At 44.4% G+C, this 27,604-nt stretch overlaps 1 protein-coding gene, 1 non-coding gene and 1 pseudogene across 2 annotated transcripts in view; all 3 read left to right on the forward strand.

The window, feature by feature from the left end:
- The window catches only part of LOC137316839 (zinc finger protein 229-like), a 330,353-nt gene that overhangs the window by 160,321 nt on the left and 142,428 nt on the right, over positions 1–27,604 (forward strand). The window lies entirely within an intron of this gene.
- LOC137316838 (zinc finger protein 850-like) lies at positions 1,291–26,721 on the forward strand (annotated as a pseudogene).
- Positions 21,655–21,726, forward strand: trnag-ucc (transfer RNA glycine (anticodon UCC)). The gene has a single exon. It is a non-coding gene; the product is annotated as a tRNA-Gly (tRNA).

The following is a 27,604-nucleotide window of genomic DNA, read 5'->3' on the forward strand; positions in this document are numbered from 1 at the left end:
GATAATTATTTTGAATATCCACAAATGAAAAACAGTGATACAAACAGTGTCAGTGTCTGACTCCACTGCACTACTGTTGCACTCAGCTTCTGCACACCCGGTGTGTTGGGCTGTTTTAGAACAATTTACTGACATCCAGACACAACCCAACCCCTCCACTGGTCCATGAGTGGGACTACCCGATGGGGCAGGGACCGTTGTACAGGTCAAGTTTCTAATCCCCTCTCCCTAGGGGACTAATCGTTCACCCGAAACCAATCAACCGCTGTTTAAATTGTGTCCTTCACACTTCTCACCTGGTGCCTGCAATAGATGCTCCTTGTACAACTCCCCGCATCCTTACTGTCCGGCTGTTTCCACTCTTCACTGTCCAATAACAATAAACAGGGTGAGACTGGAACTAAACCAGGAACATTCACTACTGGTTTGGGGAGAGAAAGCAGCAATGATTTTAAATCGCAGGTTCTTCCCATTCTGTCTCCCTTACCCTGGACACACCCTGGACACACACAGCCCGAGAATGACCTCTCCCTTCCCCCGCTCACTCCATGTTCCGGGACCAGTTCCTGATCCACTCCGCCTCTTACAAACAGCCCCCGGACTCCCCCTGACCTTCCCCCGGACTCAATGCCGATCTCTGAGCCCATCTGCGGACACGGTCCCGAAGCGATGAGCTGCTGTAACGAGGCTGCTCTTTGCTCCCTTCCCCCGGGGGCCGTGATCTCTCCATTCCCGGCTGTTTTAAACCATCTTCTTCCGCTCACTGAGGGAATGGCGCCCACAGGCCGAGCTGGGGGAGGGCAGCGCGGATGCGCTCTTCTGCTCACCAACATCCAGCGCTGGGGGCCGGGCTGAGTCACGCAGGCGCAGATATCTGGTTTAATTCCCAATACAAAAATCGATGGAAACTTTCCCCAATTTGAATTTTTCAGAGTCTGAGCAAAGAAAGTGGGTCCCTGGGGAAAGTGTTTTTCTTCCACTGGGTCAAGAGGAAAATAGTTTGAGAAACACTGATCTACACTGTACGGTCAGTGTCTGTTCAGAAAAACGACTTTGAATTCCTCAGTCTGCATTTCTGGAAACGGTTCTGTGCGCAACTCGGGCAATAAAACACTGACCAACACCCGGCGAGTAATGGCGGCCGGAGGCCCCACAATCCCCCGCGCCCCAGAAACCCCTCTATCTCTAAGGCGCTGATTTCCGTGACATACTGCGCATGCTCCACAGGCCCGCACTGTATTCTGGGAGCGCGTCGCTCCTGTGTTTTGTCGCGAGTCGGACTCGGTGGAAACGGGAGAAGAAACCGGGAAGCGGCGGGTCGGACGGGGGAGGTGCTGGGTGAGGGGTTTAATGGAGCCCGGGGACCACCGCCCGCCGGGCCCCGAGCCGCACTCGGTGCTGCTGAGACTTCGCTCAGTGTAAATGCAGGTTGTTGTTGATCTGCTCCCGTTGCCCTCAGCTTTGCCGGACAGAATCAGACAGGGACGGCGGCTGTGCTGCTCCCCATGGTCGAATTGCCAGCAGCTCGCTGTAAAGGCTCACAAGTGCAGAATTACCACTTGGCCGGGTACTGGAGGGTTAACAGTGACTGGGCCCGAACCCCACCATCACGCAGCACATTCAGGAGAGAAAGGGAGAAAATTAGAGGCTGCGATGAATCTGGATTTCAAACAGTGAGGACTTGTCAAGGAGGGAGAGTGTGTGGGACGGGGGATTTACAGCTTAATAGGTGCAAGGAGGGAGAGTGTGTGGGACGGGGGATTTACAGCTTAATAGGGGCAAGCAGGGAGAGTGTGGGACCGGGGGGTTTCCAGCTGAGGAGGGGCAAGGAGGGAGAGTGTGGGACGGGGAATTCACAGCTTAATAGGGGCAAGGAGGGAGAGTGTGTGGGACGGGGGATTTACAGATTAATGGGGGCAAGGAGGGAGAGTGTGTGGGACGGGGGATTTACAGCTTCATAGGGGCAAGGAGGGAGAGTGTGTGGGACGGAGGATTTACAGCTTAATAGGGGCAAGGAGGGAGAGTGTGGGACGGGGGATGTACAGCTTAATAGGGTCAAGGAGGGAGAGTGTGGGATGGAGGATGTACAGCTTCGGAGGTGCAAGAGCAGAAAGAATGTTCCAGAGAAACCAGAACTTTCTGTTGAGTGTTTCTATCCTGTACTTACAGTGATGATTTTTGTAAATGATGAGGACAGATGCATGGACTCGGCTTGTATTGTCTTGAATATACAAGATTAAGGTGTGATCTAATGGAGGTGTTTAAGAAGATTAAAGGATTTTATAGGGTAGATAGAGAGAAACTATTTCCTCTTTTGGGGGATTCCAGAACAAGGGGGAATCACCTTAAAATTAGAGTTAGGCCGTTCAGGGGTGAAGTCAGGAAGCAATTCTCCTCACAAAGGGTAGTGGAAATCTGGAACTCCCTCCCCCCTGAAAGCTGTTGAGGCTGGGGGTCAATTGATAATTTCAAAACTGAGATTGATAGATGTATGTTTATCCAGGGTATTAAGGGTTATGTTATCAAGGCGGGTAGATGGAGTTAAGATACAGATCAGCCATGACCTAATTGAATGACGCAACAGGATCGTGGGGCTGAATGGCCTGCTCCTGTTCCTATATTCCTAAATGCAGCCATCAGCAATAAGGTTGTGAATGGCAAGGGCCTTGTTCACAATTGAAAGGACATCTGGAGGGAGATGTGGAGAGAGGAGGTGACTGAACAGGGAGTGTCTGTAAATGAAGGAGAAATGGTTACGGGTCAGGGAGTGTCTCTAAATGAAGGAGAAATGATGATGGGTCAGGGAGTGTCTGTCATTGAAGTAGAAATGGTGACTGGTCAGGGAGTGTCTGTAAATGAAGGAGAAATGGTGACTGGTCTGGAAGCCAACATCACCAAAAGTGGGAGATATCACAGATGGACAACTTACAGGCAGCTATAGGGAGGGACATAGTGTCGAAAAGAGGATGAGAGCATAAACACCCAGCCAGAGTCAGCACCTTCAGTGGAGGCGAGGGAGGGGAACCACTGAGTGGCTGGGTTCAGTTCGACACTCACTGGTTCCCCTCCCTCTCCTCACCAGAAGGTGCTGACTCCAGTTGGGTTCAGTTCTACAGAGTCAGCACCTTCAGGGGAGGAGAGAGAGGTGAACCAGTGAGTGTAGAACTGAACCCAGTCAGAGTCAGCACCTTCAGGGGGAGTGGAATCATGAATAGAAGGAAACATCTTGGAGATGGTGCGATGGGTTTGGATTTCAGCAGAGGGAGAAGGGTCAGTGTGTGGGACGGGGATTTCCAGTCTGGGGGAATGAGCGGGAAGAATGTTCCATCGAAACTAGAATTGTCTGTTCTGAATTTCTATCCTTTATTCACAGTGAGGACTTTTGTTATCTCCTTTTACAGGGTATTACAAGGGGAGGATTTGCAGACTGGAAATTCAAACCAAACATCACATCAAGATCTGACTCCATTCACCAGCACCTGAAGATCACCGGCCTTTGAATATAAAGGGAGGAATATTTGTCTGTGGGAAAAGATTTCAAACATCAGTGTGACTGGAAAAGCACCGAGAGAGACACACACACCCGAGTGAGAGTGTTCCAGTGTACTGACTGTGGAAAGAGCTTTAACCAGTTACACAGCCTGAAAACACATTGCAACTTTCACAGCGGGGAGAAACCGTACACGTCTTGTGTGTGTGGATGAGGCTTCAACTGATCGTCCAACCTGGAGAGACACAAGGACACCCGGACCATGGAGAAACCGTGGAAATGTGGGGACTGTGGGAAGGGATTCAGTTCCTCGTCCCGGCTGGAAACTCATCGACGCACTCACACTGGGGAGAGGCCATTCACCTGCTCCGTGTGTGGGAAGGGATTCACTCGATCATGCAGCCTCCTGGAACACCAGCGAGTTCACACTGGGGAGAGGCCGTTCGCCTGCTCAGTGTGTGGGAAGGGATTCACGCAGTCATCCAATCTTCTGACACATCAACTCGTTCACACTGATAAGAGACCTTTCAAATGTTCTGACTGTGAGAAGAGCTTTAAAAGTAAAAAGGACTTACTGGCACACCAACGCACTCACACTGGGGAGAGGCCGTTCACCTGCACTGAGTGTGGGAAGAGATTCACTCGTTCATATGAACTTGTGACACACCAGCGATTTCATACCGGGGAGAGGCCGTTCACCTGCTCAGTGTGTGGGAAGGAATTCACTCGATCATCCCACCTGCTGAGACACCAGCAAATTCACACTGAGGAGAGGCCGTTCACCTGCTCAGTGTGTGGGAAGGGATTCACTCTGTCATCCAGCCTCACTGAACACCAATTTGTTCACACTGATAAGAGACCCTTTAAATGTTCTGACTGTGGGAAGAGCTTTAAAAGAACAAGGGATCTGCTGAGACACCAGCAAATTCACGCTGGAGAGGGGCCGTTCACCTGCACTGAGTGTGGGAAGAGATTCATTCATTCGTCCGACCTGCTGAGACACCAGCGAGTTCACACTGGGGAGAAGCCGTTCACCTGCTCCGTGTGTGGGAAGGGATTCACTCAGTCATCACACCTGCTGACACACCAGCGAGTTCATTCTGGTGAGAGGCCGTTCACGTGCTCCGTGTGTGGGAAGGGGTTCACTCAGTCATCCCACCTGCTGACCCACCAGCAAATTCACACCGGGGAGAGGCCGTTCACCTGCTCCGTGTGTGGGAAGGGTTTCACTGAGTCATCCAGCCTACTGATACACCAGCGAGTTCACACTGGAGAGAGGCCGTTCACCTGCTCCATGTGTGGGAAGGGATTCACTCTGTCTTCCAGCCTCATTGAACATCAACTTGTTCACAGTGATAAGAGGCTTTTTGAATGTTCTGTCTGTGAGAAGAGCTTCAAAAGAAAAAAGGAACTGCTGACACACCAACGCACTCACACTGGGGAGAGGCCGTTCACCTGTTCCGTGTGAGGGAACAGATTCACTTGTTCGTCCTATCTTCTGAGACACCAAATTGCTCACACTGATAGGAGACCATTTAAATATTCTGTCTGTGAGAAGAGGTTTAAAAGAACGGGGGATCTGCTGACACACCAGCGAGTACACACCGGGGAGAGGCCGTTCACCTGCTCCATGTGTTGGAAAAGATTCACTTCTTCATCCCACCTGCTGAGTCACCAGCGAGTTCACATGTGATTACAGGGGTTGGATTCTGCTGTTATTGCTGCTGTTAATCACATCCAGGACTGAACCATGTTCATTCTGACAGCTGGGGTTTGTTTCTGATGTTAATAACCACTTTAACTGGGCTGGAGTTTAATATTCTGTCCAAGTGTCAAATAAATCAGCTTTCCTTTAAACACAGTGTGTCTGGTCCTTGATATCTTGATGATAAGACAAGCTGATTGATGACTTATGAAGTGAGTCGGATCCATCTTCGAACTGAGTTCCTATACCTTTTAAAAGATGGATTTACAAGACGTCCAATTCTGACAGCACTGAGTGTCCTGGCACTGGGGACTGTGTGTGTAACAACAGGACCGAGTGTCCTGGCACTGGGTACTGTGTGTACAACAACAGGACCGAGTGTCCCGGCACTGGGGACTGTGTGTATAACAACAGGACCGAGTGTCCTGGCACTGGGGACTGTGTGTACAACAACAGGACCGAGTGTCCTGGCACTGTGGACTGTGTGTATAACAACAGGACCGAGTGTCACGGCACTGGGGACTGTGTGTATAACAACAGGACTGAGTGTCCTGGCACTGGGGACTGTGTGTATAACAACAGGACCGCGTGTCCCGACACTGACTGTGTGTATAACAACAGGACCGAGTGTCCCGGCACTGGGGACTGTGTGTATAACAACAGGACCGAGTGTCCCGGCACTGGGGACTGTGTGTATAACAACAGGACCGAGTGTCCCGGCACTGGGGACTGTGTGTATAACAACAGGACCGAGTGTCCTGGCACTGACTGTGTGTATAACAACAGGACCGAGTGTCCTGGCACTGGGGACTGTGTGTATAACAACAGGACCGAGTGTCCCGGCACTGACTGTGTGTATAAATGCTGCCGGACCCACTGAGTCTTTCCAGCATTTTCGGTTTTAATTTTTTCTATATTTTATCCTTTTCACTTTTGAAGGTCGCCATTGATACTTCCAGCATTGCGCACGGTTTTTATTTGTGTTTTAGTTCGGTTTATTTGAATTCATCTAAATTGTGTCCTGAGAAATCAGACAAATATTGCACAATGTAAAGTGAAATATAATGGGACAATTTTACAACTTTCGAATAAGCAAAACAAAAACTTTATTATGAATCAATTATGTTAATTTTTCACTCAATGAAAAAAATACGAGAGTAGAAGTTAAAGAGAGAAACTTTGACCTCACATTGCACATTGTCCTGTTTCTGTGACGACAGATAATGTGAATTTGTTCCATTCTGTTACAGTTCTCCCTTCCAGCCAGTAGATGTCAGACTCTGAGTGTGGGATTAATTCTATATTTGTCAGTCTCTACTGTATGTGAGTGTGATGTTCGTTCTGTATCTGTCAATCTCTGGTACTGTGTGTGAGTGTGGGATTCATTCTGTGACTGTCAGTCTCTGGTATTTTATCTCAGTGTGGGATTCATTCTGTCACTCAGTCTCTGGGACAAAGTGCAAGTCTGGATTCATTCTGTATTCTTACTGGTATTTATTGTGTAGCTCAGTCAGCACTAATGGAATTGATGATTTATCTTCCAACCTGATGATTTTTGGACTGGTATATAATGAGTAGTTCAGGCTGCATTAATGGAATTGATACTATATCTTTCAGTTTGACACTGCATGAGATTTTTGGACTGGTGTGTAAGGTGTAGCTCAGTAACCACTAATGGAACTGATACTGTATCTTTCAGTCTGACACTGAATGTGATTTATGGACTAGTATGTAATGTGCAGCTAAGTCTGCACTAATGGATTTGATAATGTATCTTCCAAACTAATGATGGGAGATTCTTGGACTGGTATATAATGTGTCATTCAGGCTGCATTAATAGAATTGATACAGTATCTATTACTGTGTAATATATTTAGACTAGTGTGTAAGATGTAGCTCAGTCTGCACTAATGGGATTGATACTGTATCTTTCAATCTGACACTGTGTGAGATTCTTGTACTGGTATGTAAACGTGTAGGTCAGTCTGGACTAATCAAATCGTTACTATATCTTTCAGCCTGATACTGTGTGTGATTTTTGGGCAGGTATCTAATTTGAATCTCAGTCTGCAGGAGAGGAATTCATACTGTGCCTTTCAGTTTGACAGTGAAAGTGTTTTTTGGACAGGTAACAAATGTGTACCTCAGTCTGCACTAATGGGATTAATACTGTATCTTCCAGTACGATACTGTATGTGAATTTTGTACTGGTTTATAATGTGTAGCTCAATCTGCAGTAATGGAAATGATACTGTATCTTTCAATCTGAAACTGTGAGAATTTTGGACTAGTATATAATGTTTACCTCAGTCTGCAGTAAAGGAATTGAAACTGTACATTTCATTCTGACATTGAGATTTTTGGACATGTATGTAAGTCAAATATGGGTAACATCTGAACTGGTATCTAATTTGTATCTCAGGGTACACGATTGGCACGAATACTGCAAATTTAAGCTCATAATGTGTGTGAGTTGTGGGATGGTATTGGAATCTCGGGGTACACTATTGGGATTCATTCTGTACCTATCAATCGGTACCATGTGTCAGTTCTATCTGGTATGTAATTTGTAGCTAAGGTTGAACTAATGTGAGATTGACACAGTGCCTTTCAATCTGATACTGGGTGTGATTTTGGACTGGGAATTATTTATCTGCCGGTCAGTGGTACTGAGTTGTTGTGAAATGGAAATTCCATCTGTCTCTCCTGCTCTGTTTGACTGTTGGATTGGGATCAGTGTGGGACTGACAATTTCTGCTGTCTGAGACTGTGGAACTGATGACCTGTCTGTGCCTCTGTGCTCTGTGAGCGATAATGTACTTACTGTGTGTGAGAAGGAGCTGGCTGCACTGTTCCTTGTGCCTCGGGTGCAGGAAACATCACACTGATTCCGGGTCCTTCAAGTATTTGCCTGTAGAAAGTAAAAGTATCTCTTGTAAATCAAGAACAGGTGAAGCAGAAAATACAAAAGTGATCAATTGAATCTCTGTTAATAATCATTGTAATATCCACAAATGAAAACCAGTGATACAAACAGTGTCAGTGTCTGACTCCACTGCAGTACTGCAGCACTCAGCTTCTGCATACCAGGTGTGTTGGGCTGTTTGACAACAAGTTTGTGACATCCAGACACAACCCAACCCCTGCACTGCTCCATGAATGGGACTACCCGATGGGGCTTTGACAGGTCAGGTTTCTCATCCACTCTCCCATGGGACTAATTTTTCAACCGAAACGTATCAGCAGCTGTTTAAAATGTGTCCTTCACACTTCTCACCTGATGCCTGCAATAGATGCTCTTTGTACAACTCCCCACATCCTTTCTATCCTGCTCTGTTTACTGCTCAGGAACAAACACTAAAGGTTAATGGGCAGTTCTGCTTCCGGCCAGTAGATGTCCCCAAACCCCGGGTCATTGAAGTTTACAGATGAGAGAGGGACAGAAGATAAACTCATTCTTCACATTATATTGCACGGGTGGGATTTAGAAAAACTGGGAATGGAGACGAGCTGCAAGTACATTTTGTTAGACCAAACATCAGTTGTAATGCTGTGTTAAATTCTTGTAATTGATTTAGGAAATATAGTCAATACTGAGGAAGACTGGGACAAAATAAACTTGCAGAACGGCCGTGTCAATGGCCATTGAATTTCAATATAGAAAGGTGTGAGGTGGGGCATTTCGCTAAGGGGAATAAGGAGGCCACATACTGCATGGAAAATAAGAGTCTAAATGGGGTAGAGGAGCAATGTAAATCGTGTCCTGAGAAATCAGAGAAATACTGCGCAATGTACAGTGAAATATAATGGGGCAAATTCACAACTATGGAATGAGTTAAAGAAAAACTTTATTATGAATCAATTGTCTTCATTTTTCATCGTCAAAAAGTGCAAAAATACGAGAGTAAACGTAACAGACAGAAACTTCCCTCACATTGCACATTGTCCTGTTTCTGCAATCATGACAGATGATGTGAATTTGTTCCCTCATTGCAGTTGTCGCTTACCGCCAGCAGAGGTCAGTCTCTGGTACTGTATATGAAACTGGGATTTATTCTGTATCTGTATCTCTGGTACTGTGTACGAGAGTGGGGTTTATTCTGTATCTGTCAGTCTCCAGGTACTATGTATAAGTGTTGCGTTTATTCTGTACATGTCAGTCTCTGGTACTGTCTGTGTGTGGCGGATACATTCTGTATCTGCCATTCTCTGCTGCTTTATCTCAGTGTGGGATTTGTTCTGTAATTCAGTCTCTGAGACAATGTGCAAGTCTGGATTCATTCTGTATTCTTATTTCAGTTTACAATATTGCATTGAAACTGTATCTTTAACACTTTGAAGTATATACAGTTCTTCATCGAGCATTTAATTTGTAAATATGGATACACTTTTTGATTTTCTTTAAACAAAGGACGTGTGTGAGTTTTGGAGTAGCATTACATCTTAATCTCTGAACTCTATTGTGAACGATAATATACCTTTCAATCTGTTCACGATGAAATTACTGGACTTGTATGTAATGTATAGTTCAGTCTGCAATAATGGGATTAATTCTGTATCTGAGTCTAACACTGTATGAGATTTTTGGACTGGTATGTAATATGTAGCTCATCCTGCACGAAATGAATTGATACTGTATCTATCAGTCTGATACTGTATTAAATTTTTGGACTGGAATGCAATGTATAGCTCAGTCTGCACTAATGGAATTGATACTGAATCTTTCAATGTGATACAAAAGGCAGTAAGGGAGAGTGTACAGAACATGATCGGACAGATGGTCTGAGAAAGCAGGGCAAAGACCAAGGGAAGTCTAGATTAAACTGCATTTATTTCAATGCAAGAAGTCTGATGGGCAAGGCAGATGAACTCAGGGCATGGATGGGTACATGGGACTGGGATGTTATAGCTATTACTGAAACATGGCTAAGGGAGGGGCAGGACTGGCAGCTCAATGTTCCAGGGTACAGATGCTATAGGAAAGATAGAGCAGGAGGTAAGAGAGGAGGGGGAGTTGCGTTCTTGATTAGGGAGAACATCACGGCAGTAGTGAGAGGGGATATATCCGAGGGTTCGTCCACTGAGTCTATATGGGTAGAACTGAAAAATAAGAAGGGAGAGATCACTTTGATAGGATTGTACTACAGACCCCCAAATAGTCAACGGGAAATTGAGGAGCAAATATGTAAGGAGATTACAGACAGCTGCAAGAAAAATAGGGTGGTAATAGTAGGGGACTTTAACTTTCCCAACATTGACTGGGACAGCCATAGCATTAGGGGCTTGGATGGAGAGAAATTTGTTGAGTGTATTCAGGAGGAATTTCTCATTCAGTATGTGGATGGCCCGACTAGAGAGGGGGCAAAACTTGACCTCCTCTTGGGAAATAAGGAAGGGCAGGTGACAGAAGTGTTAGTGAAGGATCACTTTTGGACCAGTGATCATAATTCCATTAGTTTTAAGATAGCTATGGAGAAGGATAGGTCTGGCCCAAAAGTTAAAATTCTAAATTGGGGAAAGGCCAATTTTGATGGTATTAAGACAGGAACTTTCAGAAGTTGATTGGGAGAGTCTGTTGGCAGGCAAAGGGACGTCTGGTAAGTGGGAGGCTTTCAAAAGTGTGTTAACCAGGGTTCAGGGTAAGCACATTCCTTATAAAGTGAAGGGCAAGGCTGGTAGAAGTAGGGAACCTTGGATGACTCGGGAGATTGAGGCACTAGTCAAAAAGAAGAAGGATGCATATGACATGCATTGGCAGCTGGGATCAAGTGGATCCCTTGAAGAGTATAGAGATTGCCGGAGTAGAGTTAAGAGAGAAATCAGGAGGGCAAAAAGGGGATATGAGATTGCTTTGGCAGATCAGGCAAAGGTGAATCCAAAGAGCTTCTACATCTACATAAAGTGCAAAAGGGTAACTAGGGAGAGAGTAGGGCCTCTTAAGGATCAACAAGGTCAACTATGTGCGGAACCACAAGAGATGGGTGAGATCCTGAATGAATATTTCACATCGGTATTTACGGTTGAGAAAGGCATGGATGTTAGGGAACTTGGGGAAATAAATAGTGATGTCTTGAGGAGTGTACATATTACAGAGAGGGAGGTGCTGGAAGTCTTAACGCGCATCAAGGTAGATAAATCTCCGGGACCTGATGAAATGTATCCCAGGACGTTATGGGAGGTTAGGGAGGAAATTGCGGGTCCCCTAGCAGAGATATTTGAATCATCCACCGCTACAGGTGAGGTGCCTGAAGATTGGAGGGTAGCAAATGTTGTGCCTTTGTTTAAGAAGGGCGGCAGGGAAAAGCCTGGGAACTACAGACCAGTGAGCCTGACATCTGTAGTGGGTAAGTTGTTAGAGGGTATTCTGAGGGACAGGATCTACAGGCATTTGGAGAGGCAGGGACTAATTAGGAACAGTCAGCATGGTTTTGTGAGAGGAAAATCATGTCTCACGAATTTGATTGAGTTTTTTGAAGGGGTTACCAAGAAGATAGATGAGGGCTGTGCAGTAGACGTGGTCTACATGGACTTCAGCAAAGCATTTGACAAGGTACCGCATGGTAGGTTGTTACATAAGGTTAAATCTCATGGGATCCAAGGTGAGGTAGCCAATTGGATACAAAATTGGCTTGACGACAGAAGACAGAGGGTGGTTGTAGTGGGTTGTTTTTCTAACTGGAGGCCTGTGACCAGCGGTGTGCCTCAGGGATCGGTGCTGGGTCCGCTGTTATTTGTTATTTATATTAATGATTTGGATGAGAATTTAGGAGGCATGGTTAGTAAGTTTGCAGATGACACCAAGATTGGTGGCATTGTGGACAGTGAAGAAGGTTATCTAGGATTGCAACGGGATCTTGATAAATTGGGCCAGTGGGCCGATGAATGGCAGATGGAGTTTAATTTAGATAAATGTGAGGTGATGCATTTTGGTAGATCGAATCGGGCCAGGACCTACTCCGTTAATGGTAGGGCGTTGGGGAGAGTTATAGAACAAAGAGATCTGGGAGTACAGATTCATAGCTCCTTGAAAGTGGAGTCACAGGTGGATAGGGTGGTGAAGAAGGCATTCAGCATGCTTGGTTTCATTGGTCAGAACATTGAATGCAGGAGTTGGGATGTCTTGTTGAAGTTGTACAGGGCATTGGTGAGGCCACACTTGGAGTACTGTGTACAGTTCTGGTCACCCTATTATAGAAAGGATATTATTAAACTAGAAAGAGTGCAGAAAAGATTTACTAGGATGCTACCGGGACTTGATGGTTTGACTTACAGGGAGAGGTTAGACAGACTGGGACTTTTTTCCCTGGAGAGTAGGAGGTTAAGGGGTGATCTTATAGAAGTCTATAAAATAATGAGGGGCATAGATAAGGTCGATAGTCAAAATCTTTTCCCAAAGGTAGGGGAGTCTATAACGAGGGGGCATAGATTTAAGGTGAGAGGGGAGAGATTCAAAAGGGTCCAGAGGGGCAATTTTTTCACTCAAAGGGTGGTGAGTGTCTGGAACGAGCTGCCAGAGGCAGTAGTAGAGGCGGGTACAATTTTGTCTTTTAAAAATCATTTGGACAGTTACATGGGTAAGATGGGTATAGAGGGATATGGGCCAAGTGCAGGCAATTGGGACGAGCTTAGTGGTATAAACTGGGCGACATGGACATGTTGGGCCGAAGGGCCTGTTTCCATGTTGTAACTTCTATGATTCTATGATACTGTATGAGATTTTTGGACTGGTGATTAACATACAGATCAGTCTGTGCTAATGGAATTGATATTGTATCTTTGAGTCTGATAGGTTATGAGATTCTTGGACTGCTATATAATGTGTGGCTCAGTCTGCACTAATTGAATTGATTCTGTATCTTTCAGTCTAATAATGTATGAGATTGTTGGACTGATATATAATGTTGAGCTCAGGCAGTGCTAATAGAATTAAATTTTTCTTCCAGTCTGATTATTTGTGATTTTTGGACTTGTATGTAATGTGTAGCTCAATCTGTACCAATGGTATTGAGAATGTTTATTTCAGTATAACATGAGTATTTACCAATATATTGAATATGTAGCTCAGTCTGCACCAATAGAATTTATGCTGCACCTTTCAATCTGCCACTATGAGATCTTTGGACTGGTCTGTAATGTGTAACTCAGTCTGCAGTAATGTGACTATGACATTCATTCTGTATCTGTAGTCTCCAGTACAGTCTGTGAGTGTGGGATTCATTCTGTGTCTGTCAGTCACTGGTACTGTGTGAGTGTGGGATTCATTCTGTATCTGCAGGTCTCTGTACTGTGTGTGAGTGTGGGATTCATTCTGTGTCTGCAGGTCTCTGGTACAGTGTGTGAGTGTGGGATTCATTCTGTATCTGTCAGTCTCTGTACTGTGTGTGAGTGTAGGATTCATTCTGTATCTGCAGGTCTCTGGTACAGTGTGTGAGTGTGGGATTCATTCTGTATCTGTCAGTCTCTGTACTGTGTGTGAGTGTCGGATTCATTCTGTATCTGCAGGTCTCAGGTACTGTGTGAGTGTGGGATTCATTCTGGATCTGTCCATCTCTGGTGCTGTGTGTGAGTGTGGGATTCATTCTGTAATTCAGTCTCTGAGACAATGTGCAAGTCTGAATTCATTCTGTATTCTTATTTCAGTTTACAGTATTGGATTTGAAGCTGTATCTTTAATACTTTGAATTATATACAGTTCTTCATCTCGTGTTTAATTTGTAAATATGGATACACTTCTCGATTTTCTTTAATCAAACATGTGAGTTTTGGAGTAGTATTACATCTTTATCATTCACGATAGAGTTCAGAGATTATGCACCTTTCAATCTGTTCACAGTGAAATTATTGGATTGGTATGTAATGTTTAGCTCAGTCTGCAATAATGGGATTAAATCTGTATCTCAATCTATTATTGGATGAGATTTTTGGACTGGTATGTAATATGTAGCTCAGCCTGTACTAAAGGAATTAATACTGTATCTATCAGTCTGATGCTGTATTAGATTTTTGGACGGGAATGTGATGTGTAGCTCAGTCTTCAATAATGGAAGTGATACTGAATCTTTCGATCTGATATTCGATGTGATTTTTGGACTGGTGAGTAACATGGAGCTCTGTACGTGCTATGGAATTGATATTTTATCTTTGAGTCTGATAGGGTATGAGATTCTTAGACTTCTATATAATGTGTGGCACAGTCTGCACTGATCGAATTGATACTGTATCTTTCAGTCTGATATTGTATGGGATTTGCAGTCCGGTACGTAATGTACAGGTCAGGCAGTGCTAATAGAATTGATACTGTATCTTCCAGTCTGATCAATTATGAGGTTTTTGGACTAGTATGTAATGTGTAGCTCAGTCTGAACCAATGGTATTGATAATGTTTATTTCAGTATAATACGCTATGTGTATTTACTAATATATCTAATCTGTAGCTCAGTCTGCACTAATGGAATTTATACTGTATCTTTCAATCTGACAATATGATATCTTTGAACTAGTATGTAAAATGTAACTCAGTCTGCAGTAGTGTGATTGTGAGATTCATTCTGTGACTGTCAGTTCCTGATCCTCATTGTGAGTGTGGGATTCATTCTGCATCTGTCAGCATCTGGTACTGGTTGTGAGAGTAGGATTTATTCTGTATCTGCCATTCTCTGCTACATTATTTCAGTGAGGGATTCATTTTGTAATTCAGTCTCTGAGACAATGTGCAAGTCTGAATTCATTCTGTATTCTTATTTCAGTTTACAGTAACGTATTTGAAACTGTATCTTTAATACTTGAAATTATATACAGTTCTTCGTCTAGTGTATAATTTGCAAATATGGAGACACTTTTCGATTTTCTTTAATCAAACATGTGTGAGTTTTGGAGTAGTATTACATCTTTATCATTCACAATAGAGTTCAGAGATTATGTACCGTTCAGTCTGTTCACAGTGAAATTATTGGATTGGTATGTAATGTTTAGCTCAGTCTGCAATAATTGGATTAATTCTGTATCTCAATCTAATATTGTATTAGATTTCTGGACTGGTATGTAATATGTAGCTCAGCCTACACGAATGGAATTGATACTGTATCTATCAGTCTGACGCTGTATTAGAATTTTTGGACTGGAATGTGATGTGTAGCTCAGTCTTCAATAATGGAAGTGATACTGAATCTTTCAATCTGATATTCGATGTGATTTTTGGACTGATGAGTAACATGTAGCTCAGTATGTGCTATGGAATTGATATTGTATCTTTGAGTCTGATAGGGTATGAGATTCTTGGACTGCTGTATTATGTGTGGCTTAGTCTGCACTGATGGAATTGATACTGTATCTTTCAGTCTAATATTGTATGGGATTTTCAGTCTGGTATGTAATGTACAGGTCAGGCAGTGCTAATAGAATTGATACTGTATCTTCAAGTCTGTTCATTTATGAGGTTTTTGGACTGGTATGTAATGTGTAGCTCAATCTGAACCAATGGTATTGATAATGTTAATTTCAGTATAATAATCTATGAGTATTTACTAATATATCTAAAATGTAGCTCAGTCTGCACTAATGGAATTTATACTATATCTTTCAATCTGACACTAAGATATCTTTGAACTGGTATGTAAAATGTACCTCAGTCTGAAGTAGTGTGACTGTGAGATTCATTCTGTGACTGTCAGTTTCAGATACTCTATGTGAGTGTGGGATTCATTCTGTATCTGTCAGTCTCTGGTACTGGTTGTGAGTGAGGGATTAATTCTGTATCTGTCAGTCTCTGGTATGTATGTGAGTGTTGGATTCATTCTGTATCTGTCAGTCTCTGGTACTGTGTGTGAGTGTGGGATTCATTCTGTTTCTGTCATCTCTGCTACCATACTTGAGTGTGGGATTCACTGTGTGTCTGGCAACCTCTCGTACTGTATGTGAGCTTGGGATTCCTTCTGCATCTGTCAGTCTCTGGAACGTTATGTGAGTGTGAGATTCATTCTGTGTTTGTGTGTCTCTGTACTGTATCTGAGTGTGAGATACATTCTGTATCTGTCCATAATTAATCACTCAGATTACATTATGGTATTCAATACTGTAGCTTTAATATCTTAATGTTAAAGTTGTTTTTCTCATTATTTAATTGGTAAATATGGATACACTTTAGGATTTGATGCTGGAGGTTTTAATGAGATAATTTGTGTGAATTTGGACTACTATTAAATCTGTATCTCTATCAGTATTATTGTGAATGATAATATTTCTTGCAAACTGATATGGTGATATTTTTGAATTGGTATATAATGTGTAGATCAGTCTGCACTAAAGGAAATGATACTGCATCTTTAAGTTTTATTATAAGATTTTTGGACTCGTGTGCAATGTGTGCTCACAGAATTGATACTTTATCTTTAAATCTCATACTATGAGTTTATTATAAACTGGTATCTAATGTGTTTTTCAGGTTACACTGTCACAGCATTTCTCAATCTGATACTGTACATGAGTTTTGGACTTGCAATTTGTATTCGAATGGTACACTATTCGAATGGATACTTCATGTATTAAACTCACGTGTGTGTGTGAGAGATTTAGGCAAGCATACAATTGGAATCTTGGGGTATCTGGGATTTAATTCATGGCTAAAGTTTTCCTTTTTCGAAATTGACAATCTGAAAGCATGACTTTGGACTGGGATTTTTGTATCCACCTGTCAGCGGGACTGAGTTCAGGAGAAATGGAACAGTGTCTGCCTCACCTGCTCTGTTTGACTGTTGGATTGAAAATGTGTCTCTGGAACTTGGGATCAGTGTGGGACTGACTACTTCTGCTGTCTGAGACTGTGGAACTGATGATCTGTCTGTGTCTCTGTGCTCTGTGAGTGATAATGTACTTACTGTGTATGAGAAGGAGCTGGCTGCACTGTTCCTTTGCCTCGGATGGAGGAAACTTCACATTCATTCTGGCTCCTTCAAGGGTTTGACTGTAAAAAGAAACATATATCTTGTAACTCAAGAAGAGGTGAGGTCGAAAATACAGAAGTGATCAGTTTAATATCTGTGAATAATTATTTTGAATATCCACAAATGAAAACCAGTGATACAAACGGTGTCAGTGTCTGACTCCACTGCAGTACTGCAGCACTCAGCTTCTGCACACCAGGTGTGTTGGGCGATTTTAAAACAATTTAGTGACATCCCCTCCACTGATCCATGAATGGGACTACCCGATGGGGCAGGGACCTTTGTACAGGTCAGGTTTCTAATCTCCTCTCCCATGGGACAAACCGTTCAAATGAAAGCAAACAACCGCTGTTTCAATTGTGTCCTTCACACTTCTCACGTGATGCCTGCAATAGATACTCTTTGTATAACTCCCCACATCCTGACTGTTCACTGTCCAAAAACAGGGTGAGACTGGAACTAAACCAGGAACATTCACCACTGGTTTGGGGAGAGAAAGCAGCAATGATTTTAAATAGCAGGTTCTTCCCATTCTGTCTCACTTCCCCTGGACACACCCTGGACACACACAGCCCGAGAATGACCTCTCCCTTCCCCCGCTCACTCCATGTTCCGGGACCAGTTCCTGATCCACTCCGCCTCTTACAAACAGCCCCCGGACTCCCCCTGACCTTCCCCCGGACTCAATGCCGATCTCTGAGCCCATCTGCGGACACGGTCCCGAAGCGATGAGCTGCTGTAACGAGGCTGCTCTTTGCTCCCTTCCCCCGGGGGCCGTGATCTCTCCATTCCCGGCTGTTTTAAACCATCTTCTTCCGCTCACTGAGGGAATGGCGCCCACAGGCCGAGCTGGGGGAGGGCAGCGCGCATGCGCTCTTCTGCTCACCAACGACCAGCGCTGGGGGCGGGGCTGAGTCACGCATGCGCAGATATCTGGTTTAATTCCCAATACAAAAATCGATGGAAACTTTCCCCAATTGAAATTTTTCCGAGTCTGAGCAAAGGAAGTGGGTCTGGGGGAAAGGTCAGAGGGAATGGGGTCCACAGGCAGTGCAGGAACAGGCACCAGAATGGAAAACAGATCGGATTCCACCAGTGCCTAACGCTGGAATCCAGACTGACTTTACAATCTCTAACTATTAAACTAGATGTTTCCATCCCTGCTGTTTCTCTCGGTATCTTTTGATGGTAAAGAGCCTTTCAGAGATAAAGTGGGCGGCTCTCAAATGAGCCAATGGACTCTGTTCATTCTTGGACTCTTTACTGATAAAACTGACGCGTGAGGAAGAAACTGGAGGAAGGATTTCTCAAACCAATCCTGGAAAACATGGAGGAAACAGTGAGTCGGTGTGTTTGTCGGGACCATGTAGGATTAATATCCGATAGCAGAAGTCCCAGATTAATTTAATCAGAGTGATACTCTCGATGACTGAGAGTAATACCGAACGTCCCTCTGCTGCAAAACAGAATAAAGTACAACAGGCAAGAGAGAGTCAAATGTGGCCCATTGTTTTTTCACTCTCTGAACTGAGGGTGGGATTAATAGTGTGTCTGCCTCTGGTCCAATATCAGTGAGAGATGAGATTGCATCTTTTGTCTCTCCAATGGGATCTTTCTGGATAACACTTAGCTTTGCAGCTCAGTCTGCAACTGATACTCTGGCACTGTGTCTCTCCGCGCTATCTCTCACCGTATCTGTCTCGCTTTATCTCGCTTTCTGGTGCTGGAGATGAACACACTGATAGGAAGTGTAAGACTGACAGTGTATGTTTGTCTTTCTCTAATGCTGGACATGAAGGTGTGATATTGTCTGATATAAAACAGAGGGAATGGGATGTCCGGGCCGGGCCTCACTGTAACTGGGGATGTGTTCGGCTCCAGTCCCAGTTCAAGGTCATCATCTTTTCCCAGATTGAGGGCAAGTGTCTCTGTGAGAAGGTAACACTGGTGGAGAAACTCCGCGTCATAACTCAAACCCCAACAGATGAGATTCTCAACATCAGCTGGAATAAAGTGTTTGTGAACTGCTGAACCCGTCTGGGAGGGAATGTGTGGGGAGATAGAATCGGGTCTGGGACTGAAATGGACGGAGGCGGGTTGACTTGTTAACGAAGGGATTGTATTTCGGCAGGAATATTACTGACTGTTAATTGCAACGGGGCTTATTTAAAAGCTCCGGATTTCTGGAAATCTTTGAATATGAAGCCCGAGTCTGTAAGGGTTTGTGCGGAGCGCTGTGTTTCGGTTCTATTATCGATAAACGGTTTGAAATTGGCGGATGGAGAAAGCTGGAGGTGGAGCTGGAAGATCAGAGGCCGCTCTCTGCTCTGTTTTTCACTGTCTCCTCCGCTCCCTCCCTCTCTGTTCAATCCCCCATATGGAACCAAAGCGGATAGCTGGACTCTAAACTCGGTTCATTAGTCAACAAGACGAAAGGCGAGTAATGTTTCTGATCTCCTGAGCACCAGGCAATTCACTGTTATTTGTTTCTGTGCAGAGTTACATTTCAATGATTCCCCAGTGTGTTTAATGCGTTATGTAAATAATCTAACAAAATAGAACAGAAAGGGAGCGAAGCGCTGAATCCCACAGATGTAGAAAGGTTAGTCGAGCAGTTCTGGTGATGCTTTACGAGCCCAGCATGGCAAGTATTTCAAATAAACACAAGAAATCTGGTGATGTGTGGACTGGGGTCCATAAGTCACCATTTAAATTACCGGACTGTGGTCGGTGCCCTGACTCCAGTCCCATTAATACCTCATCTCGGCTACAACGAGAATAAAGCAGCTCAAAGCCACGCTGGTAGCATGATATCAGCGTCTCCCTTCAGACAGTAACCAGCCCTTTCACAGATACAGTGGGTGGCTCTGAAAAGAGCCTTTACATCGAGTTACATCGAAACTACGGCACAGAAACAGGCCATTCGGCCCAACTGGTCTGTGTTGCCGTTTATGCTCCACACGAGGCTGCTCCCTCCCTACTTCATCTAACTCTATCAGAATACCCTTCGATTCCCTCCTTCCTCATGTGTTTCTCTAGCTTCCCCTTAAATGCACCTGTGCTATTTGCCTGAGCTGCTCCTTGTGGTAGCATTTTCCACATTCTAACCACTCTTTGGGTAAAGCAGTTTCTCCTGAATTCCCTGTTGGATTTATTAGCGACTATTTTATATTTATTACCTTTAGTTTTGGACTCCCCACAAGTGGAAACATTTTCTCTATGTCTACCCTATGAAACCCTATCATAAGACCTCTATCAAGTCACCCCTCAGCCTTCTCTTTTCGAGTGAAAAGACCCCCAGTCTGTTCAGCATTTCCCAATAAGAATATCCTCTCATTTCTCGTATCATGAGAATCTTTTTTGCACCTTCTAAGTCCTTTATATAATATGGAGACCAGAACTGTGCACAGTACTCCAAGTGTGGTCGAACCAAAGTTCCATACTATTTTAACATAACTTCTTTGATTTTCAATTCTATCTCTCTAGAATGAATCTCAGTGTTTGATTTGCCTTTTTGTGACCTTATTAACTTGCGTCGCTACTTTCAGTAATTTTTATATCTGTACCACGAGATCCATTTGCTACTCTAGCCCGTTTCGACTCTTATTATCCAAGCAGTGTGTGACCTCCTTATTCTTCATTCTGCAACTTTATTAATGTCCTCTTGCATTTTGATGCATTCTTCCTTTGTATTAACTACATCGCCCAATTTGTTGTCGTCCACAAATTTTGAAATTGTACTTCCGATTCTCGAGTCCCGAATTGTTCATGTAAATTGTGAACGGTGGTCCTAACACCGATCGCTGTGGAACTCCACTTCCCACCTTTTTGACAATCTGAGTAACTACCCTTAACCTCTATTCTCTGTTTTCTGTTTTGATGCCAGCTTGCAAACCATTCTATCACCTGTCCCTGAACCCACGTGCTCTGAACTTAGCCATGAGTGGACAATGCATTACCTTATCGAAGGCCTTCGGAAAATCCAAATATATTGCATCAACTACATGAACCTTGCTCTCCTTGGGTCTCTCTCAGAGTGTTTACACTGCCCGCTCACCCTCACTGATATTCTATCTTTGAACTGCTGTAATATTGTCCTTTAGTAATATTGCTGCTCCTCCTCCTTTCCCTATTTCTCTGTCCTTTCTAACGATCTTATAGACTTGAATATGAAGCTGCCATTCGTGCCCAGCTGGTAGTCAGGTCTCCATAATGATTTAATGTAATTATCTAACTTTACTCAATGGCTGATGTGAGCTGCGGCAAAATGTATTTCCAGCCGGTCAAGTATTGCAGGTATCGACTGTCTCTTCAGTCCGATATCAGGTGAAGAATTACTGGCTGTTGTGTAATTTCCATTGATTGGGGGTTGGCGTCATCGACTGTGCGGAAACGGGAACTGCAACAGAGCGAGAAAGGATCCGTCAGAAACCAGTTGAAATGAAGAACAAAATCCAACAGCCTGCAGTGTCTGTTCAGGGTCTGATGTTTGAGAGCAGTTTGATCATCCCTGATTGTCAGCGATGGTGGTATAGTGGTGAGCATAGCTGCCTTCCAAGCAATTGACCCGGGTTCGATTCCCGGCCATCGCATTTCAGTATTCTTATTAAATTATTTCCATCATTAAGTTTGCCATCGAATTTGTTGCAGTTCAGCTGGATATTGTTTCCAAAACATGAACTGGTATAATTACAGCAAAATGTTTTCAACGTTAATTTATTTTTCCTATAGAAGGAATAGATGACAAATATACTGGAAATAGTGAGCTACCAAGGGTCTAACCAGAGCGAGGAAGGCAAATGATATGTTAGCTTTTATTGCAACGGTGTTGCAATATAAGAGTAATAAGGACTTGCTGCAATTGTGCTATGAGGACATATTGTGTAAAATTGGCCTATATTCGCTGGAGTTTAGAAGAATGAGAGATGATCGCATTGAAACGTGTCAATTTTTTAGACGGCTTGACAGGGTAGATGCGGAGAGGCTGATTCCCCTGGCTGGAGAGTCAAGAACTTGAGGTCAGAGTATCAAGATCAGGGGTCGGCCATTTAGCATCGACATGAGGAAAAAATTCTTCACTCAAAGGGTTGTGAATCTTTGGAATTCTCCACCCCAGAGGGCTGTGGATGCTCAGTCGTTGAATATATTCAAAGCTGAGATCGATAGATTTTTGGACGCAAATGGCATCAAGGTACATGGGGATGGGGCGAGAAAGTGGAGTTGAGGTCGAAGATCAGCCATGATCTGATTGAATGGCGGAGCAGGCTCGCGTATCGTATCGCCTACTCCTGCTCCTATTTCTTATATTCTTATGTAGAGAGCCTTATATACAAGTGTGCTGATGACACTAAGTTAGGTAGCACCGTAAACATTATAGATTGGAGCAGAAAGTTGCAAAGGGACATTGATAGATTCAGTGAGTGGGCAAAACTGTGGCAGATGGAGTTCAACGTGGGGAAGTGTGAGATCATCCACTTTGGACCATAAAAAGATAGATCAGAGTATTTTCTAAAGGGCAAGAAACTAGGATCTGTGGATGAGCAGAGGGGTTAATGAGATCAAGTACAGAATTCACTAAAAGGTGCAAAAATAAGTTAAAATAGTAATGGTATTTTGATGTTTATTTCAAGGGACAGGAAATAAAAATGAGTGGCAGTTATGTCACAGTTATTCAGAGCTCTGGTTAGAGCTTATTTAGAGTATTGTGTTCAGTTCTGGGCACCGCACCTCTGGCAGGATAAGAACATAAGGAATATGAGCAGGAGTAGGCCTTACGGCCCCTCGAGCCTGCTCCGCCATTCAATAGATCATCTGCTCTTAACTGCCCGATCCCCATATCCCTTGATTGTCTTGTCCAAAAATCTATCAAACTCAATCTTGAATACACTAAACGACTGAACATCCACAACCCTCTGGGGTGGAGAGAACCGTATCGACGAAGATAAAGGGAATGAAATGAACTGTGTCATACAGTTACATTTCGCTGCTCTGTCTGAACATTTTAGTCACTACTTCCCTGCAGAGGGATTTGAAAATTCGATGCAAAAGCGTTGGGTGAAAGATCCTTTTGCTTTCGAAAATCCTGAATCTAGAATGAAGCTAAATTTGATGCCTGATCAAGAAAACGGGCTGGTGCGACTCTCCTGTGACAGCGCACTGAAAACACGCCTCAAGTCATTCAGTTTGTCTTATTTTTGGATCAGTGCTTTCACAGATGATCCACTGTAAGTAAGATTAGTGTTCCGTTGTTCCTGTCGTTCACAAAAACCTACATCTGCGAACTGGGATTTTCGACTTTGAGAAGGTTAAAAACAAGAGAAAGAAACCGAATCAACCGTGCCTGATATGCGTGGAGCGCTTTCATCTTGTGATCCAGATTGGAACGAGATCATGAACAACAGGCCGACCCATCCGTCACCTTAAGTAAGTGAAACTCAACCTGAACTTTTTTTTATTCTATTTGCACAATATTTCAAATGTTTTTCAAGTAACGTCGATGTTTAATTTTAGTTATTACTTGAAATGAAGTGAAGAGCATGGACTGACCTTTATTGGGATTTGATGAAAACTCCAGCCGGAAGATATTATTGTTTTGGATCCCTGGGGGAAGTGTTTCCCTTCCACTGGGTCACGAGGAAAAATGTTTGTGAAACTGGAAAAATGTTTGTGAAACACAGTTCAGTGTCAGTTTAGCAAACCGACCCTCAATTCCTCAGTCCGTATTTCTAGAAACGCTTCTGTGCGCGACGTCGGCAAAAAAACACTGACCGACCCCCGGTGACTAATGGTGGCCGGAGGCCCCACAATCCCCCGCGCCCCAGAAACCCGTCTATCTCTCCAAGGCGCTGATTTCGTAATCAGACTGCGCATGCTCCACAGGCCCGCCCTGCATTCTGGGAGCGCTTCGGTCCTGCAGTTTGTCGCGAGTCGGACTCGGTGGAAACAGGAGAAGAAACCGGGAAGCGGCGGGTGGGACGAGGGAGGCGCTGGATGAGGGGTTTAATGGTGCTAAGGGCACCCGGGCCGCCCGTCCGCCGGGCCCCCCGGCTCTGATTCGGGTTCTGAGCCGCACTCGGTGTTGCTGAGACTCCGCTCGGCCCCGCTCACTGTCTCCGACCAGCACCGCGCATGCTCTGGCCATGGGCCCTTCCCGCGGCTGCGCGCTGCTCCCCTTCGAATTGAGATAGACCGTATTCTACCACGCGGGGCATTTTGGGTAAGATTATCGCCATTGTAAAACCCTCTTGCCGATATTTCTGTGATGGGGTGTGAAAGGGCGAGGTTCACCAATCAAAAGCAAAATACTACGGATGCTGGAAATGTGAAACATAAAGAGAAAATGCTGGAAATCCTCAGCAAGTCAGGCAGCATCCGCGGAGAATGAAACAGTTAACGTTTCAGATTAGTGTTAAGGTTTTGTCAGAACTTGAAGAAGTGAAAGAATTAACAGTTTTTAAGCAAGGAGAGAGGCAGGGAAAGAGGGGGCGGGGAGGGAAAGAACAAAAGGGAAGGTCTGTGATAGGGTGGAGGGCAGGAGTGATGAAGCAAAAAAAGGGATGAAGCTGCAAGGCAAGGTGGGTGGCAATGGGTCAAGTCAATAAACAAAGGATGACTCCAGTCGAGCTTTAAAGGGCTGCAGTCAGCTGGATGCGTGAATGAGGCCGTGAGCCAAAGGAAGCGAATTTGAACCGGAGAGAGAGGGACACGCTGTGTCACCGGGCGCAAACACTCATCCGCAGCCCAGACATCACTTCTTTCCCACTCGGCGTGAAAGGACTATATTAATTACAATAATCCATGTTCTTTGATTTTGAATAGTTTAGTTTCTAAATTGAATCATGTTTCTCCAATTATATTTCCCAACTCAGATTCAAGGCCTCCAACCCAACCCAAATGTTGGAGATGGTGCGATGGGTTTGGGTTCCAGCAGAGGGAGGAGGGTGAGTGTGTGAGACGGGGATTTACAGTCTGGGGGAATGAGCAGGAAGAATGTTCCATAGAAACTAGAATTGCCTGTTCTGAATTTCTATTCTGTATTCACAGTGAGGACTTTTGTAAACTCCAGTGCACTGATTGTGGAAAGAGCTTTAACCAGTTCCACAACCTGTAAAAATATCGCGCCATTCACAGCGGGGAGAAACCGGACACATGTTCTGTGTGTGAACGAGGCTTCAACTGATCGTCCAACCTGGAGAGACACAAGGACACCCGTAGGATGGAGAAACCGTGGAAATGTGGGGACTGTGGGAAGGGATTCAATTACCCGTCCCAGCTGGAAACTCATCGACGCAGACACACTGGGGAGAGGCCGTTCACCTGCTCCGTGTGTGGGAAGGGATTCACTCAGTCATCCCACCTGCAGGCGCACCAGCGAGTTCACACTGGGGAGAGGCCATTCACCTGCTCCATGTGTGGGATGAGATTCACTCTCTCGTCCAGCCTCATTGAACATCAACTTGTTCACACTGATAAGAGACCTATCAAATATTTTGACTGTGACAAGAGTTCAAAAAGCAGAAATGAGCTGCTGAAACTCCAACGCACTCACACTGGGGAGAGGCCGTTCACCTGCAATGAGTGCGGGAAGGGATTCACTCAGTCATCCAACCTGCTGACACACCAGCGAGTTCACACTGGGGAAAGGCCGTTCACCTGCTCCGTGTGTGGGAAGGGATTCACTCAGTCATCCAGCCTTATTGAACATCAGCTTGTTCACACTGATAAGAGACTTTTCAAATGTTCTGACTGTGAGAAGAGCTTTAAAAGAAAAAGTGATCTGCTGACACACCAACGCACTCACACTGGGGAAAGGCCGTTCACCTGCTCCGTGTGTGGGAAGGGATTCACTCAGTCATCCAGCCTCCTGATACACCAGCGAGTTCACACTGGGGAGAGGCCGTTCACCTGCTCCGTGTGTGGGAAGGGATTCACTCGATCATCCCAGCGGTTGAGACACCAGCGAATTCACACTGGGGAGAGGCCGTTCACCTGCTCCGTGTGTGGGAAGGGATTCACTCATTCATCCAGCCTTCTGACACATCAACTTGTTCACACTGATAAAAGACCTTTTAAATGTTCTGACTGTGAGAAGAGCTTTAAAAGAAAAAAGGATCTACTGACACACCAACGTACTCACACTGGGGAGAAGCCGTTCAACTGCACTGAGTGTGGGACGAGATTCAGTCAGTCATCCAACCTGCAGACACACCAATATATTCACAATGTGGAGAGGCTGTTCACCTGCTCCGTGTGTGGGAAGGGATTCACTCGTTCATCCTACCTCAGTGAACATCAACATGTTCACACTGATAAAAGACCCTTTCAATGTTCTGACTGTGAGAAGAGCTTTAAAAGAACAAGGGATCGACTGAGACACCAACGTATTCACACTGGGGAGAGGCCGTTCACCTGCTCCGTGTGTGGGAAGGGATTCACTCTGTCAACCAGCCTACTAATACACCAGCGAGTTCACATGTGACTGCATTGGTTGGATTCTGCTGTTATCACTGCTGTTAATCGCATTCAGGAGTAAACCGTGTTCATTCTGGCAGTTGGGGGCTGTTTCTGATGTTAATAATCCATTTCACTGGACTGCAGTATTAGAATTCTGTACAAATGTCAAATAAATCAGCTTTCTTTTAAACACAGTTTTTCTACTCCTTGATATCTCGATGATAAGACAAGCAGTTTGAGGACTTATGATGAAGTGAGTGGAATCCATCTTTGAACTGAGTTCCTCCACCTTTTTAAAAGATGGATCTACAAGATGTCCAAGTCTGACAGGACAGAAAATTCTATTATATCACAGGGTCCACTTCAATCAGCCTGAGCAGATTTCCACTACCCTTGAGTGAAAAAGAGATTCCTGATTTCAATGCTAGACGCCCTAGCTCTAAATTTAAGCTTATGCCCTCTTGTTCCGAAGCGTCACTTCCTCCCCTTTGTATTCCAGTCCTCGAGATAAAGGCCAACATTCCATTAGTCTGTGATTTTTTATCTGTGCCCGAGCTTTTAGTGATTTGTGTACATGGACACCCAAATCCCTTTGCTTCTGCACCGTTCCCAGTCTCTCACTTTAAGAAAATACTCCAATATTTCCTTTTTGCATCCAAAGTGAATGATCTCACTCTTCCCCACATTGAACTCCACCTGCCACAGTTTGTTCATTCACTTAAACTGTCTCTTTGTAACTTCCTGCTCCCATCTACACCACTTCCTGTGCCTCCTAACTTAGTGTCACCTGGAAACTTGGATCTACAACTCTCTATTCCTTCATCCAAGTTATTGATAAATATGGTGAAAAGCTGAGTACAGATCCCTGGGGATACGATTTTTAAAATTCGCCAATCAAAGAACATTCCCTTTATCCCTACTCTCTTCTCCGACCACCCAACCAATTCCAACCCAAGTCACAAAGCAACTTTCAATTTTGTGCACTTTTATTCATTCATCTCTTGTGCTGAACCTTAT

Source organism: Heptranchias perlo, unplaced genomic scaffold (assembly GCF_035084215.1).
Source record: "Heptranchias perlo isolate sHepPer1 unplaced genomic scaffold, sHepPer1.hap1 HAP1_SCAFFOLD_60, whole genome shotgun sequence".
Classification (NCBI taxonomy): domain Eukaryota; kingdom Metazoa; phylum Chordata; class Chondrichthyes; order Hexanchiformes; family Hexanchidae; genus Heptranchias; species Heptranchias perlo.